Source organism: Engraulis encrasicolus, chromosome 16 (genome assembly GCF_034702125.1).
Source record: "Engraulis encrasicolus isolate BLACKSEA-1 chromosome 16, IST_EnEncr_1.0, whole genome shotgun sequence".
In the NCBI taxonomy this organism is placed as follows: Eukaryota; Metazoa; Chordata; class Actinopteri; order Clupeiformes; family Engraulidae; genus Engraulis; species Engraulis encrasicolus.
The window spans coordinates 23,507,901-23,517,001 of NC_085872.1; positions in this window are offsets into that span (position 1 = coordinate 23,507,901).

Here is a 9,101-nt window from a genome sequence, read left to right on the forward strand (position 1 = left end):
GTTGATGCAGGATTTGTTTTGTGATAAATGACTCCAAACCTTATCAGTCAATGGTAGGCCATGAGAATGTAATTACAATTGATCTCTTGTACATGTCATCAATTTTAAATCCACTCCCAATATCCATCCTAACCCTAAGTCGTTGGTCCTGAGAAGCTAATGTTAATTAGGTTGAAGTGTTACTTTTTCTTTTAGTCCTAAAATAATTGTTGCTTGCAGAGGCTTTTAGATCAGACTGATACTATAATGTGGGTGCTTTTAGGCTGATATGCTGATAAGACATGATGCTTCTTTTCTCTTATCCACACAAAGGGTGTAAAATGTACATTTATTTAATCATAAATGGATTGAATGAGTCTCAGAAGCTGCAGCAAAACAGTGATCAACATAATCAATTTCATAATACAGTCATACAAACATTGTATTCAACATTGTAACAGTTTAAAATGTCCTGAAACAACCTGAAACAAACATCAAGTAAAAAGGCAACCACAGGCAGAATAACTGATTAATCATGTCTTATATCTATGGAAAGTCAATGGAGAAAGAATAAGCAATTGACAATACTTGAGAATAATTCAGTCCATTAAAGCGCTTTGAGACAACTTCTGTGATATTGCGCAATATATAAATACAGGTTGTATTGCATTGCATTGCATTGTAACGAGGATTGCTTTACTTATGTCTGCTCCATCTAAGGTGTAGTGGAAAGTGCGCACATCCAGCAAAAAAGCATCAGCAGGTGCCAAATCAAAAAATTGTCACATGTAGGAGCGGGAAAGGATCTGCACACTGCTCGCAAAAGACTTCTTATGCTCCATCTAAGGTACCACAGGCCCACCATTCTCCAGCTGTACATGCACTCATACATCCATTCATCTTTCCGCCAACACTTATGGGATGTCCAACTTGTCCAACTCAAAATGGCAGCATTTAGGTTTGAGAGTCAATCTTTCGGCACTGAGTTCTAGCTGTGTTTATTTTGAGAGCAAACGCTCACAGATGGACAGCTGGGCTGTACTCAGAGGGGAGGAAAGCAACCTCCACACAGGACCACTACAAATATCAAGAACACGGAGGTCATCACACAGCAGTAAAAGGTCAGGACCGGTAAATGTACTACATAAAGCACATGAAGGGTACAGCCATCCGACAAAGGAAACCTCTTTCACCTCGCTACACTCCTCTGGGAAAGTCAGGGAGGAAATGCTGTAGAATTAGTGGGGTCACACACTCAAAAAATATAGACAAACAAAGCATTTTTATGGCAAGTTGACTGCATATTGAAATGTCAAACACTGGCTATCAGGATGTAGGGCGATAGCCTCCTGACAGGGCCATAGGAACAAAATGACTATCTACTATCATACCATATAAAGCAAATAAGCTGCAGTCGACCAAAGTGTGACAACCCTGGTTGATACAATGGAAGAATATCCCGCAATTTGTTGATTAACTTATACAATATTGAAATAAAATGAATATATATATATATATAATATATCTGTGATTGATTGTACAAGTGTATACGCATGATTGTGCAAGTACAAGAGATGAATGACTAGTTGCAGGAGTAGCATACAGGGAAACAGTTGTAAACACTGTGGACAAAAGCAAAGGTGCCAGGACAGCCAGGAAAGCTATAGTGTTCTTCTGTCATAAACTGTATGAAAGGCCTTGTTCCGAAGTCAAGCTCTTTCATACTCTCCCAAGTCATACACAGAATGTGCAATAATGTGTAAGGCAAGTGTTAGTCTAAGGTTAACATTTAGCAAGCGCTAATTTAACACTATTCTGTAGTGTGTATTTGGTCCTAGTGTAGAGTATTTGATTTTAGCTGTAATGTGCATCAATAAAGGAGAGAGGCCGTTGTACTTATTCTGCCTCTGTGACAACCAATGGCCATCCAGGAGATGGTAGGTCCTTGGGGGAGGAGCCAAGAGGATCTACAACAGCCGCTATGCTATAGGCACTAACAGGGACCGCTCAGAGCACCTTGCAGGCCTGACAAGAAGTCATTCGAGGACACGACTTCTTCTTCTTCTTCTTCTTCTTCTTCTTCTTCTTCTTCTTCTTCTTCTTCTTCTTCTTCTTCTTCTTCTTCTTCTTATTATTATTATTATTATTATTATTATTATTATTATTATTATTAGTAGTAGTAGTAGTAGTAGTAGTAATAATAATAATAATAATAATTGTATTTGTATAGCACTGTGTCATACAAGGCATGTAACTCAAAGTGCTTAACAAATGGGGAAAAAAAAACATTGTTAGAGATAGATTTAAAAGGAGAGGTATAGAGGAGAGGTAGAAAAAGCAGGAAGGCAGAGGAAGAAGAGATAGACAGAGAATGTAGAGTCATAAGGTCAACGTAGGTTAGGACCAGGATTCTTAGATGTGTAAGGTCCATAGTGGCTAGGCCTATCATAAGTCATAGATAGTCACACAGAGATTGGGCGCTCAGGTGCGGCCCCTAGTGGCATCAGGGGTGAGGAAAAACTCCCTTTCGCTTGATTCATAGTTTGTAAGGGGAAAAAAAAAAGCTCAGTGAGGTCTGAGAAAAAAGACCCCCTATAGTCAGGAAGAAACCTCAGGCAGAGACCAGCGGCCACCTAGGGGAGCCCCCTGCCAGGGCTGGTTGCGAGTAGTAAGGGCGCTGCGGCAGCTGGGACACTATGACGCCTTGGCAGCTAGGAGTTGGCAAGGATGAAGAGGTGGGTCTTCAGCTGCTTCTTGAAGGAGTCGACGGAGGTGGCTGATCGGATCTCGATGGGGAGGGCGTTCCATCTCTTGGGCGCATAGCAGGCAAACGCGGCGTCGCCGATCTTCTTCTGCGGGGGGGTGGGGGTCCTTAGCAGCTTGGCATCAGTGGACCTGAGAGCTCGAGCAGGGGCATAAAAAGAGAGCATGTCTGAGATATAACTAGGGGCAAGTCCATTTAATGCTTTAAATACTGTGAGCAGAATCTTAAAGTCGATTCTGTATGAGACAGGTAACCAGTGCAGGGCTGCCAAGACAGGAGAGATGTGCTCTCTCATTCTGGTTCTTGTTAGGATTCTTGCCGCAGAATTTTCAATGAGTTGCAATTTGTCAATTATTTTTTTTGGGAGACCAGAGAAGAGAGCATTGCAGTAGTCTATCCTACTGGTGACAAAGGCATGAATAAGTTTCTCAGCGTCTTGTCGGGGGGCCAAGCCGCGCACTTTGTTGACATTTCTAAGATGGAAAAAAGCAGATTTTGTTATCTTGTTGATGTGAGGCTCAAAGCTCAAATCCGAGTCTATGACCACACCTAGGCTAGTAACCTTATCTTTAATGTGCATGCTTAGGTCACCTAGGCTTGAGTGGAGTTTTGCACGTTTTTTCTTAGGCCCAATGAGCAACACTTCAGTTTTATCCTCATTTAATTTTAGGAAGTTACTGTTCATCCAATCTGTGATGGCAGACATGCATTTAGTCAAGGCATGAATGGCAGTGGTTTGGCTAGGCTCGACAGAGATATATAGTTGAGTGTCATCGGCATAGCTATGAAAATCAACATTGTGCTCTCTGATGATGGAGCCTAGGGGCAACATATAGAGAGAGAAGAGGAGAGGGCCCAAGCAACTACCCTGAGCAACTCCAAAAGGCACATCATACTTGTTGGAGACGTATTCTCCGATGGTGACAAAAAACTGCCTTCCTGTAATATATGTTTTGAACCACTCTAGGACGTGACCGGACCGGACCTAGTAGTGGTAGTAGTAGTAGTAGTAGTAGTAGTAGTAGTAGTGGTAGTAGTAGTAGTAGTAGTAGTAGTAGTAGTAGTAGTAGTAGTATTCACTTTGGTAGATATGCTATTATGCTATTATATGCTATTATATGCTATTATAATAATAGCAGAACAGTAATACTGGATATATTTCTTTCATAGTGTACGGAGACCCACCTCTAACAGCTGTTAAATTTGGAGGAACAGAAATACAAACCTGGATGTGCGTAGGCTACCTGCTTTCCTGAATGCCTGTGGAATGGGTGCATTCAGAGAGTGATGGTTATACTAAAACCCCATTTTAGGCACGGACCGTGGGTCATTCAAAACTGAAAAGGTGTGATTGGGAGGTTACGTGTGGTGTCAGGTCAACGACAGCTTTCATAAAAGGGGTTGATTTTAATCCGTCTCCCCTCAACACTCAATAAATATCAACCAGCGAGAGCGGCGGACTTCACACTTAAGTTGACGTGGGTTTTTTTTTTTTTCGGGAGGTGCACGGCAGTGAAAGATTGGATCGTCAGCACAGTGGTGACACCACTGATATGTGGCTCGGCCTTATCAGGAGCTGAACTAATGCCTCTTGCTGCAGGACTGGCGGCCCTCCAAACCGACTACGTCTACCAGGGGCAGCCGTGCCAAGGACCCTGATGGTCGAGCCGAAGCTGCCCACATCACCGCCCTGCCCTATCTGGTGGAGGGAGAGAGAGAGAGAGAGCTCTGTCTTTTCTTTTATTTTCTTTTCTGTTCTTTTTTCTAAAAATTGAAGAGATTTTGATAGTGGTGGTACAGCATGCATCACCACGTCGGTCTCTCCCTGTCTGAAGTGAGTGTATTTATTATTTTTTGTATGAAAAGCCACCCTTGACTGATCATGCAGCCAAATGGGGGTGTAGTGCATTTATCTCCCTGCACTGCCCTCCTCCACCACCTCCACCTCATGACGGCAGGCCTAGAGAAATCAACACCAGGCCCTTGCCAAAAGCACCAGGGAGTGTTTGTGTGGAAAACAAGGTTGGATTTGAGAGAGAGAGAGAGAGAGAGAGAGAGAGAGAGAGAGAGAGAGAGAGAGAGAGAGAGAGAGAGAGAGAGAGAGAGAGAGAGAGAGAGATTGAGAAAGAGAAAGAGAAAGAGAAAGAGAGAGCGGTAGAAGGGCCCAGAGAGAGAGAGAGAGAGAGAGAGAGAGAGAGAGAGAGAGAGAGAAAGAGAGAAAGGTAGAAGGGGCCAGAGAGAGAGAGAGAAAACAAGAGATTGGAAAGGGCACTGGATTGCAATGATGAAATGCTGTTAATCAGCGTTTACCTCCCTCTTCTTGTTGTTGTCACACTAACTGCTACACTGCCCCGCTATAAAAGTACAGAGCATTGTGCTGCAGGATTTACAGATTACGGTTGATTCATGGTGCCATTGGTAGATGCTAGGTCCAATATCCGGAGGGGCTCATTTTGGCGCTGTATTTTCATGTCAACTGTCATGTACGAAAACCAATACAAGGATTCAGCCACACGGAATAGATGGGAACTGTGCTCTGAGCTAAATAACGGGTTTTTTTTCATCTGTGCTTCTGGCTAACCCACAAAAACATCTCCAGTTTACAATCAGCTGACCACATCCGAAACCTCGTAATCCCACACTTATTGAGATGTTAGCCCTGTTGCGTGACTCCAGATTAGATTTATTGGCATTGCTTTATTGCATATAAATAGCGGTCCATCAAGACAGGGGACAGCTGTTGCACACGGTGAAGGTCTTTAACGTACCACTAGGCTATTAATATGCAATCTCCTGCTGCTTGTCTGCTGCCGATCCACATCTCTCTCTCTCTCCCTCCCTCTCTCTCTTTCTCTATCTCTTTGTCTCTCTCTTTCTCGCTCTCTCTGTTTCTCTCCCTCTCTCTCTTTCTCTATTGTCTCTCTCTCTCCTCTCTCTCTATCTCTCTCTCTTTCTCTCTCTCCTCTCTGTCTCTCTCTGTCTCTCTGTCTCTCTCTCACACCTTCACACACCTTCACACACCTCACTTCCCTCTATCTCTGCACCTCTATACCAGCTATCCTCTGGCAGGATTTATGGGATCATTGGCACAGAAAATATGCACGTTAAGTTTTTCACACAGTGCAATTCAATCACATCATGAAATCCCTCCTCGGTCACCTCCCTCATTGTGCGCCATTGTGCGCAGGTATTTTTCCCGCCGCGGCACCACCTAGAGGATTTAATTCCTCCTCGGACTCTGGTGGGCAGAAAATCACCTCCTGAAAAATCATTACTCTCCATAATCCCCGCCTCGGATCTTGTAGGACCGCCATGTGGGGATGACAAAAGCAGGGGGAGGGAATGAGAGTGATAGGAGCATTGGCTGTGGAATAAAAGCAATTGGATTAGAATAAGTTAAAAAAGACGGAGATATAGCCCAAAATTGAATTCGAGGCTTTTAAGTGCCCTTGCCCTTGTCTTTCATTTCTCAGTTTCTAACTTTATTCCTCCGTGGTGACAGCCTGTGATAGACATTACAGAGATAGCCATTGAGTTTCGTTCGTAAATGTTATAATGACTTCCAGTCATTTCTGCCTTTGTGTCATTCCACTTGCTTTTCAATGGGTACATCCATCTCCATTCCTGAGCAAACATGCCATTTTCTCATGAGTCAAACAGCAGTATTCATAAATGCTGTGACAATTGAAAACAGAATAATAAATAATAGAAGGCAGGGCGTTTCACTTTGACCTTGGGGGTGATTTATTCCCAAAAACATTTAATTCTGTAACATGTCTGGAAAGGTTTTGCTGTTTCAATAAAACATTAATATCATTTTTTTAAATAGAGTTAAATTAGATTAGTGTAATTACATTTATGAGCGATTGCTATGTACCACTGCACTCTGGACAGCAATGAAATACAGTACATAGGGAGGAACATCTGAATTGAAATTCTAAACAGACACAAGAAGATCACACGGTAGGCAAACACATAGGATATGTCTCTTTTTTTACAATGACAAGGCATGAATCATAAAGGTATTCATAACAAAGGGTACTTGTGCTATACAGTCCGTACGCCGTTAAATGCAGAGGTGCCTCTGCTATTTGCAGAGCAAAATTGGAGCTTTGGCGCTATATGATGGTCCTCAAACTGCCCAGGTACTGACAGCCAATGAATGGAGAGATTCAGTCCTGCTGGGGGATTGAGAGTGAGTGGATAACCTCCGCAGGCCTTTGTCTCACTTCAACCCCACAGGGAGGCAGCCGTGCTGGGAGTGGGGGAGTGAGAGCGGGATGCAGAGAGTGAAGGACTCAAAGTGTGAAAGGCAGAAGGAGAGTGAGAGGAGAAGAAGAGGGAGGAGGAGGGGGAGGAGGAGGAGTAGAGAAGGCTACGGTGGCTAAGGAAGCTCAGCATGAGACTGTGTCGGCCAAGCACTTCTCAAATCCACTGATTATAAAGCAGGCCAGGTACTGTGAAGAAGAAAGAGCGTGGGCAGACACACCGCAAAGAAATGAAGGAGTGGAAAAATAAGAACTATCAAATGTGTCCCCACAGGCAGTCCGGGATAACAGCCCCTGCCTGTATTATTGAGACAAGGGCACAATGAACTTGATACCTCGGCTGTTGTTTTGGCAATTAGGACAACGGAGCGGAACCCCAGTCAAATGAAACGCATCCTGCAGCTTGGTGAAGATTCAATTATCTGTCGCACATCCTATTAAATGCAAAAGACGTTTGCCATTGTGCTCGATCAGGCAAAAAACAACAGCCATTGACATTGCTTAAAATGAACATGAGCATGTTGTGACACAGATATGGTTTCGGTCTTAAATAAAGCCACACTATCAACAAAAATGAATTTGGAGTGGCTTGCGCGTGCAGGGGGTGCTTTGCACTGGTATAAATATATTGAATGGTGTTGTCATGGCTGCACCTGCACCTATCTTAGCAGATTTCAGCACGTTACCAACAACCATCTTGTTATAAACAGTTCCTCAAAATCACACTAAAAGACAATGTCATCTTTCTGAAGCTTTATCTAGGTCACAACTATTGTCGTGTAGTTACCCTATGGAAGCAGGCTGCCCCTGGCCTCTGCTCTCTAGGTGATTGGCATTACTCCATGGCTATTTTGTAGTTGAGCACAAACCCCTCTCCGTTTTTGCCAAGCGAAGAAAAAAAAACTGTTCAGGGTGTCAAAGATGGGGAGGCTACAAGCGTTTCCTCTCCTCACCAGTCTTGCGTCAGGCCCCGTGTCTGCCTACTATGCCACCCCCGCAGTGTCAGGTACCAGGAGTGATCATTATCACAGGATCAGTTATGTTTCCCCTCGTATACTTCAGGAGCCAAGCGGCAGCACACATCATATCGTGCTGACGCAGATGCAGAGACAGAGATAGCCTGGCATGGCTGAGCAAGAAGGCAGGGAGAGACTTCAGAGGATCTGCCTACAACCAGTCACACCCAAAGGGATAGGCTTTTCAAATGGTGGAGGAGTGACAGCCGCTTCTTTTTTTTTTCCTCCTCCCTTTTTCTCTCTCCTCCACCATCTGAACCAAAAACACCCGTTGGTATTATAACCCATCTCTGACTGTGAACCAACCAACGCTGCTCTTCTTTTTGAAGTGTTTGTTTCACCGACCATCTCTTCCTTTTACTTAGTACACCTGCCTGTGTGATCTTCTGACTGCCATTCTTCAAACACATCTTGACCACCTTCAGTTGAAGAGATCTTGTGGCGTATGGTGCCTGTGTGAATTTATATCAACAGAGATGAACAGGCAAATGGCTACAGTGGCGACGCAACCCTTTTGAAATGATTTTCACAACATGCCAGCGTGGTGCCGTGCCAGGCAAATATATCCATGTGTGGCGAGCATACATTTAAGGCTTCGCTGATCCCACTATGTCTAATATGGCTGCCCTGTCCAGCGGTGGGAACCATAATGACTTGTTTTCTATTACAGGGGGGAGACCCACTGTGCCCCCCCACCACTTCGGCACATCTATTCAGGAGAATGGAGACCTCGCATGGAGACCACTTTCATAAGTGGAGCTGGAATTATGTCTTTTCTGTGCCTTTGTGGGTGGGCAACAGAGCGACTCCTTTGCTCAATGAATTGAATTTGTGGATCATTAAACATGGTGACCCCACGCTGCCAGAGAAGATCACTCACGAGGGACCAGAAAATATTATTTCATTGAGCTCAGGCCATCATCCTGGGCAGCACACTTACCCTCTGATGTGCTGAGGCACCTCTCTCTGCATTTTCAGAGGAGATGTTTCATTTCCCGCCCCCATAGCCCAGCTCCAGCTCGCAAGAAAAACCTTAAATGCTAATTCAAGATCCGGTATCAAATCATCCCAGGC